The following is a 9,301-nucleotide window of genomic DNA, read 5'->3' on the forward strand; positions in this document are numbered from 1 at the left end:
AACTCTGAAACAAGTTTCTGCATCCAATCGTGTTTCGTGTTCCAACCAAGTAGGTACATCTTACTCGCACACGATGGACGAATGTTACTGAACCGATGCTGATTGCATGGCAACTAGTGAGAGATGAGCATCCAAATCAAACAAAATTCGATCCTGTGGTTAAGAAATTCTCACGATAGTTTCTAAAATTATCCTTTGAAATGAAAAGCAAAAGCAGTCCAAAGGTCATTTCATGTTAAAACCCACATAAACTCATCAGTGATGTTTTTACATTTTAGTGCTATGCCCTTTGTGCGAGATATACTGCTTGTACCATAATGTGTTCCATTTGTGGTCCATCAGGTTGGCATGCTGTTCGGGCTGTTGGAACGTGATCTAGCTACACTGACATATGTTTCCCTCGTCATCCTTTCGGATTTTTTTTCGACTACTACTTAGTCAGGTCAGGATCCACGGAACGTGTTGGGAGCGTGGCCGTCCCTTTACGCATCTCTCACGTTCATTCGGTAGTGGTGACGGCGGAGAAGGCTTGTTGCGCACTAAAGCTGGACCAAAACTGCACCGGTTTTTATTACGGCCCTCCTCTGGTTGTTAATGATGGGTCAAAGCCAGAAAGCCCACTCATGTTAGGCTCAGGCTGGCTGCTTGCTTCTCAATGTTCCGCTCTCGCTACTACTGTTGCTCGCTAGTATCTAGTAGGTACTTGGACGTCAAACAAACTGGAAAGCATACTAAAGTGTAAACATTTTATTTACCTCTCCGGTAAATATTTGAACAGGTCGAGAACCTGCCGTGTCGTCAGGTGGTTTGATGGTTCTTTGCACAGTGGGGATTCCATGGGCCAAAATGCCGTTTAATTTTTTTGAAGTCAATACTCATATAGACGATGTAATTTGATTGTATTCAGATTGTATGAAGTCCCCCAAGGTTCGGTTTCTGTAGAGCAACTAAGGTTAATATGTACATACCTTATTTTATACTCTATAGATTAACGGCCACGCAGTCTTAGGGTTCAAAAAACGAGTTTTATTATTCATCCGACATTTCGACATGGGGATAGTGTCTTCCTCAGGGGAAACTGTAATTAGTACTTGGCTTAAAACAGAGTTGTCTTTACAAAATTTGTATGATTACTTACATAAATATTAACGTTTTTTGGTGAACCCTAAGACTGTGTGGCCGTTAATCTATAGAGTTAAGATTACAGTCGATTTCCAACAGCCTTATTTTATACTCTACATTTTGTCAAGACTAGATTTCAATAGCTGTTTGAGAGGCTCTATAATCTCCTCTTAGTATAGGTTGGCAAAGGTTTTTATAACCGGATTTCATCAAAGATATTAAGTTGAATCATGATTATAGTGCATGTTCTATGACCACCTTTTCTAACCAACGGCACCACTATCCCTTGCGCTGGCTTTATCTGGTTGGAAGTGAATTACATTCGTTTTTTGCCTTCGAGCCTGAACGCCCCCCTACCGGGTAAGTGGTTGGACATTCCTTGCTGCACTAATAGCCATGGCAGGTGCAACACAGAGCCTCAGTATCCTATCATGGAAGGATAAAATGTTTGCCAACGGTTTTTTTTCTCCACTCTCCCAGCACTGCACTGGGAGTCAACCGTAACCAGTTGAATTCTTTACTAAGTTGGTTGCTGTTCCTGGTTCCCGGAATTGGTTTCTCCTTGAATCGCAAACTCAATCAATAATAATTTCGAGCCCTTGTTCGGCAAACTTAACCGCCCGAAACCGAACTCAATCCCAAACTGAAACCGAAAGATTGAGCGCGAATTACTTATTCATTGTTCTTGATTGAAATTCTATTCATTTCGAACCGAAGCGATCGCTTTCCCTTCTTTTGTAACTTGGCGGCTGGGGCTTCCGCCAACCAAGAGCTGGGGCTTGAATGCAAATTGAAATAGTTTAACCACCCGGCAGGAACATGGTTCCTGCATTACTGGCGCGGTTTGCGGGGGAATTGATGTAAAATGATCCGTGATAGGGCCCATGTAGCCGTAGCGGTAAGTGCAAGATCATACTGAGAGTTGCGGATTTGATTCCCGGTTGGACCAGAAACTATTCGTAATGGACATCTGCTTGACTTCCTTGGGCACAGAGTGTTTTCATGCTTACCATACGATATACACATGCAAAATGGTTACTAGCAGAGGCAGCTTTTAGTTAATAACTGTGGAAGTGCTAAAGAACACTTAGCTGAGAAGTAGGCGTTGTCCCAGCGGGAACGCAATGCCATGACGACGTCTCTGGGACCTCCTGATACTTTTCTGACACCCCTTGAAACGCCCCTGACACCCTTTAGAATCTTCCTGACACCACCTGAAGTATCCACGTGGCCCCTGAAACCCCATGAGACTCCCTGAAATGCCCATGAGACCTTCAGGAACCCCTTTGAAACCCCCTGGTAACCCTTAAAACGCCCCCAAGGCTCGTTAGAAGCGCTCTGAACCCCCTCGGACCTATGGGCTCCAAGACCTTCTAACAGCGCCCTTGAGATCTTCTGGTACACCCTGGAACCCTCTTGAGTTCTCCTGAAACGCCCATATTACCTCCAGGTAGCTCCATGAAACCCCTGCATAAAAAAAAGGTTTAAGTGATGACTATATGTAAACCTGTCCAAAATTTCCGATAGATGCAATTTTACATTGGGCAGTTTATCGATATTGAATTATTTTGGATACCCCTTGTTGCGACGGGTTTCGCCTTATAAAATAAGTAGTGAAACTGGCAACACTGAAAATAATGTTTCGAAGGAGATAATAGGTAATCTAGGATTCGATTTGAATAATAGATTCAGTGAAGAAAGTGCGCAAGGCGTAATTTGTGTTGGGAAGCTGTTCTTCAGGAATTATATAAAATACTAGGATGTAAGTTTGTAAATAGTAATTAGTTGTAGTTTATAATTAAAACAAATATATTCCAGCATTGAAGCTGATCGAAAAGGATCTGCTGTCAATAAGTGTTTTATTCTGGAGGAAACTGTCCCAACACCCCTTGCTCTTTGAGATTCCCTATAACTTCTTCAATAGAGGGTCTCCACTTAGCCTAGTGGTTAAGGCTACGGATCGCCAATCCGGAGACGGCGGGTTCGATTCCCGTTCCAGTCGGGAAAATTTTCTCGACTCCCTGGGCATCATTGTGTATCATTGAACTTGCCTCACAATATACAAATTCATGCAATGGCAGGCAAAGAAAGCCCTTCAATTAATAACTGTGGAAGTGCTCAAAGAACACTAAGTTGAAGCGAGGCAAGCCAAGTCCCAGTGGGGACGTAGAGGCATAAAGAAGAATAGTGCGTCCCCAAGGGGCCTGCAACTCTAAACTTTTCCTAATGTTTACTTTTAGTACCCTTTAGAACCGTGGTAGTATTTCTAGTATTTGTAAAAATTTCCATCAAAGCAGCTCGGTTGCTATGGATGAAAAAAGTAAAGTTTGTTTGTGCCAATCGAGGTGTCAACACGGAACGTTCAGCTGCAGAGGAAATCTGTATTTTCAAATTTGTCCTGCATAATTTGATTAGAAAAGGTAATTATATACTATAATATTTAATTTGTCTGGGTTAATTCAAATGAGTTTTGTTATTTACAGTCATCTCATCGACGATCATACCAGTATAAATACAAATCGTCCCTCAAAACAATGTTTCCTCAAGTACTTCAGAGATTAGAGGCATACAGACACGAGCTTCCGAGCATGAGTTGGAGTCCTTGGAGTTTTTTTTTCCTCGCTTAAAAAAGAAGAGAGGTTCTACTTTGTATCAATATGCCTGCTTTTGTCAATTTGACTGAAATAATAAAGATTTGACGAATGACATGAGCCATCTACCATTTCTTTGCGAGTGAAAGCGACCATTCATTTTGATGGTTCCGGAATGACCGGAACGATTACGCTGCCAAAGAGTGACAACGAGTATTATCGGCAGGTTTGTTCTCTTCTTCATGAGGGGTCATGACGAATCGGCCAAATTGGTTGAAACTTGGGATAATTCAGCTTGATTGGAAAATATTTGAGGCCAATTTTAAGTTCATTAGGTTTTAAAAGGCCTCCCATGACGAAGACTTTCGTTCTTTTCTGTCCCTCTTCTTTTTTCTCTTGTCATCAACCTCAAATCTATAACAAAAGATAACAACGTTTCTGAAAACCAGAGCTCTTTGATCAATTTTCCACCAGTATCTGCTTAGTATTCCGCTAGTATTTCTAGTATTTTACGATACTATGAATAGTTTAGAGTTGCAGGCCCCTTGTGCGTCCCTTATTTTGCAAAGCTGGAAATGTTATAAGTTCGTTACTGGAAAATGATCATGCTAGCTTAGAAATGAACGTGTCAAAATTGTAAGTGTTTATCTCAAGGCTAAGCGGTCCCTCAATTACTCAAAAATGTTCATGTAAAATTTCGAAATTATTTGCGCTCCAAATGAATGCAATACAAGTAAAAAGTGCCATTTACAAAAGGGTTTTGTTTCCCAACATTTTAACAAAAATCTCCCTCATATTGGAAAACTATTATTCCGCTCTCCATGATATGATGAAATCACCTAAAAGGGTTTTCAAATCTTGTTTTCGTCCTCACAAGCGCGGAATAAAAATTCATATGAATATTATTTTTTTCGAGCCCCCATACTGAAGCAAATATTATTTTTCTTTTGTGTCCAAGACCTCTCATTGGGTACGAGAGGGGGAGCACATAAATAAGGAACAATTTAATATAAAAAAAATAAAAAAAGAGAATTGAAAATGAAAAATTATACCCATTATTGAAAAAATGTTTTCAACAATTGAAAAATTGCTGCTTGAAAATATTTTTACCTTTAAAAAAAAGTCATGGATAGCCATGTTTTTTTTCGCCCCTTCAATGTTTTGGAGCTTTTGAGGGGGGAGGGGTGAGGTAACACAAATTAAATTAAATATTTGTATCGGCCTAATAAATATAAAAAAAGAAAAAAATATATGTTTTGTAATTGCGTTGCGTTTTCCCCTACTTTTCACTCGCGGGTACAATGATAAAACGGCCTACTTTTCTTCACTAAAACAAAAGTGCCGAAAAGTACTACTTTTCGGCACTCTTAAGACACATCTGCTGCTGCTATTTTTTTTGAGCAGCTCCAATTCGAATTAGGACCTTCCAGGATCTGATTTAGACTGCAGAAGATCAGACGTAGTAACAGCAGCTGAAACTACTTTTCCTCTTGCCCATGCTGCGGTATGACGACGCGACGCACAGTGGGAAAAAAACAGTGCAAACCTACACTAAATTCTGTATCTCACGAACGCATCCGGCTTTTCTAATGAACAAAACGGTTTTAAGCGTAAAATTGTCTGGAGAATCGAATGGAAGTGTTAAAACAGACCGCACGGATCATTATCTTGCTCATTTTGCCCTAATTCCCCAATTTTTATTACCATTTATATGAAACTAGTTCTAAAACAATTATGAAACATGAATGCGGTTCGCCCCGAAGGACTTTTGTGAAGGATTAAGATGTAAAGAATCGATTTGAAGGGATTGCAGTGACCGCATGAATGTATTTATGCTTATTTTACCCTAATTCCCCTCATATATAGAGTTTTGTATGAAATTAGCTCCATAACTCGCAAGGAAATCATGAGTGGTATGCTAAGAAGGCTCTCTTTAGTGAGTTATGATACAAGGAATTGATGAGAAGTGATTGAAGTGACCGCGCGAATGTAATTATGCTCATTATACCCTAATTCCCCACATATATTGAGTTTTGTATGAAATTAGCTCCTTACTCGCAAGAAAATTATGAGTGGTCTTAGCACAGGCTTTTTTTAGTGGATTATGATACAGGGAATCGACTAGAAATGGTTGCAGTGATCGCGTGAATGTTATAATGCTTATTTTACCCTAATTCCCCACTTATATTGAGCTTTTTTTTATGAAATTAGAGCCATAACTCACAATAAAATAATGAGTGGTATGCTAAGCAAGAGTTTTTTAGTGGATGATGATACAAGGAATCGATGAGAAGTGATTGCAGTGACCGCGTGAATGTAATTATGCTCATTTTACCCTAATTCCCCACATATATTGAGTTTTGTATGAAATCAGGTCCTTACTCGCAAGAAAATTATGAGTGGTATGCTAAGAAGGCTTTCTTTAGTGGATTATGATACAGGGAATCGACTAGAAATGGTTGCAGTGACCGCGTGAATGTTATTATGCTTATTTTACCCTAATTCCCCTCATATATTGAGTTTTGTATGAAATTAGCTCCATAACTCGCATAGAAATTATGAGTGGTATGCTAAGAAGGCTTTTTTAGTGGATTATGGTATAAGGTATCGATTAGAAGTGATTGCAGTGACCAAGCGAATGTAATTATGCTCGTTTTGTCCTAACTCCCCACATATATTGTGTTTTGTATGAAATTAGCTCCATAACACACAAGGAAATTATAAGTGGTATGTTAAGCAAGGTTTCTTTAGAGGATGATGACACAAGGAATCGATGAGAAGTGATTGCAGTGACCGCGCTAATGTAATTATGCTGATTTTACCCTAATTATCCATATACATTGAGTTTTGTATGAAATTAGGTACAAAACTTGCAAAGAAATTATGAGTGATATGCTGCGAAGGCTTGCTTTAATGGATTATGATACAAGGAATATATTAAAAATGATTGCAGTGACCGCGTGAATGTTATTATGCTCATTTTACCCTAATTCTCCACATATATTGAGTTTTGTATGAAATTAGCTCTATAACTCATAAGAAACTTAAGGGTGGTATGCTAAGAAGGGTTTCTTTAGTGGATGATGATATCGATAAGAAGTGATTGCAGTAACTGCTCGAATGTAATTATTCTCATTTTACCCCAATTCCCCACATATTTTGAGTTTTGCATGAAACTAGCTTCTTAACTCGCAAGGAAATTGTGAGTGGTATGCTATGAAGGGTATCTTCAGTGGATGATGAAGCACGGAATAGATTAGAAGTGATTACAGTGTCCACGCGAATGTAGTTATGCTCATTTTTCCCTTATTCCCCACATATATTGAGTTTTGCTCCGTAATTCACAAGAAAATTATGGGTATACCAAGGAAGTGTTTCTATAGTGGATTATGATACACGGGAGCGATTGAAATTGATTGCAGTGACCGCGTGAATGTAATTCTGCTCATTAAACCCCAATTCTCCACATATATTGAGTTTTGTATGAAATCAGCTTCATAACTCACAAGAAAATTATGAGTGGTATACCATGAAGGATTATGATACAAGTAATCAATTAGAAGTGATTACAGTGACCGCGTTAATGTAATTATGGTATGGTATCCATTGAATTCTTGAGTTATAGAGCTTATACCATACAAAACTCAATATATGTGGGTAATTAGGGTAGGATAACCAAAATAACAATCACGCTCACTGCCTTAATTTCTACTCGATTGTTTATATCATAACTCACTAAAGAAATCCTTCACGGCATAATATATGTGGGGAACTAGGGTAAAATGAGCATAATAGCATTCACGCGGTCACTGCAATCATTTTAAATGTATTCCTTGTATCCTCATCCTCCAAATAAGCACTTCTTAACATACCACCCATAAATTTCGCGCGAGTTAAAGAGTTAATTTTTTACAAAACACAATGTGTGGGGTATTAGCGTGGTTCAAAAAATCGTTTTTGCTCCACACCGCTTATTCGATTAATAACCAGAGACTATGCCTTCTCCCAAAATTTGAGCTCATTTGGTTGAAAATTGAGACTGCACAAGCGCTTCAAAGTTTGTATGGGAATTACTATGGGAAAACGATGTTTTTCATTCAATCGACCGTAGCATTTCCCCCCCAAGTGCCCTAGTGGGTTAGTCGACCCCTGGTAATGCTAGGCTACTCTATCAGCTACAACTTTGCCAAAGACCGCATTCAAATCAGACGCCTCATTAATTAGTTATCCATTTGTATCCGACTGGGCAAACTTTAACAGTGATCCTCCAGCTTCCCAGCAGGCAACATTGCTGCATATGGCGCCAAAGATAGCACACTGAAATCATGGCTACTATGTTTCACATCAAAATGCAGTGATGCCCACCAAATAGTTTAACCATCATGAGTAAAGATTTCGATTCTGGATAAAAATTGGTAACTAATTAATGAGGCGTCCGATTTGAATGTGGTCTTCGGCAAAGTTGTAGCTGATAGAGTAGCTTAGGATTACCAAGGGTCGACTAACCCACTAGGGCACTTGGGGAAATGCTACGGTCGATTGAATGAAAAACATCGTTTTCCCATAGTAATTCCCATACAAACTTTGACGGGCTTGTGCAGTCTCAATTTTCAACCAAATGAGCTCAAATTTTGGAAGAAGTCATATAATCTGGTTAGGAATCGAATAAGCGGTGTGGAGCAAAAACGATTTTTTGAACCACGCTAGTGGGGTATACGGGTAAAATAAGCATAATTACATTCACGCGGATACTACATTTACTTCTAATCGATTCCTTGTATCATCATCCACTAAAGAAATACTTCACAACATACCACCCATTTCTTGTGAGTTATATGGCTAATTTCATGCAAAACACTATATATGTGGGGAATTAGGGGAAAATGAGCATACTGACATTCACGCGGTCACTAAAATTACTTCTAATCAATTCCTTGTAGTATAAGTAATTCACTAAAGAAACCCTCCATAGCATACCACCCTTAAGTTTCTTATGAGTTATAGAGCTAATTTAATGCAAAACTCAATATATGTGAGAAATAAGGGTAAAATGAGCATAATTACGTTCACGTGGTCACTGCAATCTTTTTTCATCACCGTGTATCATAATCCACTAAAAAAAGCGTTCTTAGCATACCACTCATAATTTCCTTGCGAGTTATGGAGCTAATTTCATACAAAACTCAATATATGAGGCGAATTAGGGTAAAATAAGCATAATAACATTCATGCGGTCACTGCAACCATTTCTAGTCGATTGCCTGTATCATAATCCACTAAAGAAAGCCTTCTTAGCATACCACTCATAATTTTCTTACGAGTAAGGACCTAATTTCATAAAAAACTCAATATATGTGGGGAAATAGGGTAAAATGAGCATAATTACATTCACGCGGTCACTGTAATCACTTCTCATCGATTCCTTGTATCATTATCCACTAAAAAACTCTTGCTTAGCGTACCACTCATAATTTTATTGTGCATTATGGCGCTAATTTCATAAAAAACTCAATATATGTGGGGAATTAGGGTATAATGAGCATAATTACATTCGCGCGGTCACTGCAATCACTTCTCATCAATTCCTT

At 38.8% G+C, this 9,301-nt stretch overlaps 1 long non-coding RNA gene across 1 annotated transcript; it reads left to right on the forward strand.

The window, feature by feature from the left end:
• Nucleotides 1-3,360: 3,360 nt before the first annotated feature.
• Nucleotides 3,361-3,828, forward strand: LOC134290038 (uncharacterized). The gene is made up of 2 exons (XR_009998815.1): nucleotides 3,361-3,542; nucleotides 3,606-3,828. It is a non-coding gene; the product is annotated as an uncharacterized LOC134290038 (long non-coding RNA).
• The last annotated feature ends 5,473 nt before the right edge of the window (nucleotides 3,829-9,301 follow it).

This window comes from Aedes albopictus, chromosome 3, assembly GCF_035046485.1.
Source record: "Aedes albopictus strain Foshan chromosome 3, AalbF5, whole genome shotgun sequence".
Classification (NCBI taxonomy): Eukaryota; Metazoa; Arthropoda; class Insecta; order Diptera; family Culicidae; genus Aedes; species Aedes albopictus.